A 1,199-nucleotide genomic window follows, 5' to 3' on the forward strand; every position below is an offset into this window, starting at 1 on the left:
AGAAGAAATGACAAGATTAAAGGGGTGAACAGAAGATATCAGAGAGCAGCTCAAGGAAAGAGCCAATTACTATAAAGAAATGTGCAAAGACTTGAAGTTAGAAAACCAAAAGGGAAGAATATACTTAGCATTTCTCAAGCTGAAAGAACTGAGGAAAATTTAAGCCTTGAGATGCAATATTGAAATATTCTATGGGAAAAATATTGAATGATGCAAGAAACATCAAAAGAAGATGGAAGGAATACACAGAGTCACTGTACCAAAAAGAACTAGTCAATCTTCATCCATTTCAGGAGGTGACATATGATCTAGAACCAATGGTACTGAAGGAGGAAGTTGAAGCTGCAATGGAGGAATTAGTGAAGAACAAGGCTCCAGGAATTGATGGAATACCCATTGAGATATTTCAACAAGTAAATGCCCCACTGGAGGCACTCACTTGGTTATGCCAAGAGATTTGGAAGACAGCCACTGGCCAACTGACTGGAAGAGATCCATATTTGTGCCCATTCCAAAGAAAGGTGATACCACAGAATGTGGAAATTATCAAAAAATATCATTAATATTGCACCCAAGTAGGATCTTGCTGAAGATAATTCAAAAATGGTTGCAGCTGTATATTGACAGAGAACTTCCAGAGGTGCAAGCTGGATTCAGAAGAGGGCATGGAACAAGGGATATCATAGCTGCTGTCAGATGGATCTTGACTCAAGGCAAATAAAACCAGAAAAATGTTTACTTGTGTTTTATTGACTACACAAAGGTATATGATTGTGTGAATCATAACAAATTATGAATAATGTTGAGAAGAATGGGAATTCCCAGTTAATTGTACTCACGAGGAACCTGTACATTGACCAGGAGGCTGTCATTCAAAATGAACAAGGGAACACTGCATGGTTTAAGATCAAGAAGGGAGTGAATCAGGGTTGTATCCTTTCCCCATACTTATTCAATCTATATGCTGAGCAAATAATCTGAGAAGCTGGACTATATGAAGAACAATGTGGCATCAAGATTGGAGGAAGAATCATTAAGAACCTGCGATATGATGACAACACAACTTTGCTTGCTGAAAGTAGCATTACTTGAGGCACTCACTGATGAAGATTGAAGAATACAGTCTGCAGTATGGATTACATCTCAATATAAAGAAAACAAAAATCCTCACAACTGGACCTATATGCAGCATCATGATA

Source organism: Orycteropus afer, unplaced genomic scaffold, assembly GCF_000298275.1.
Source record: "Orycteropus afer afer isolate SDZICR_OR568_19922 unplaced genomic scaffold, OryAfe1.0 scaffold00110, whole genome shotgun sequence".
NCBI lineage: Eukaryota > Metazoa > Chordata > Mammalia > Tubulidentata > Orycteropodidae > Orycteropus > Orycteropus afer.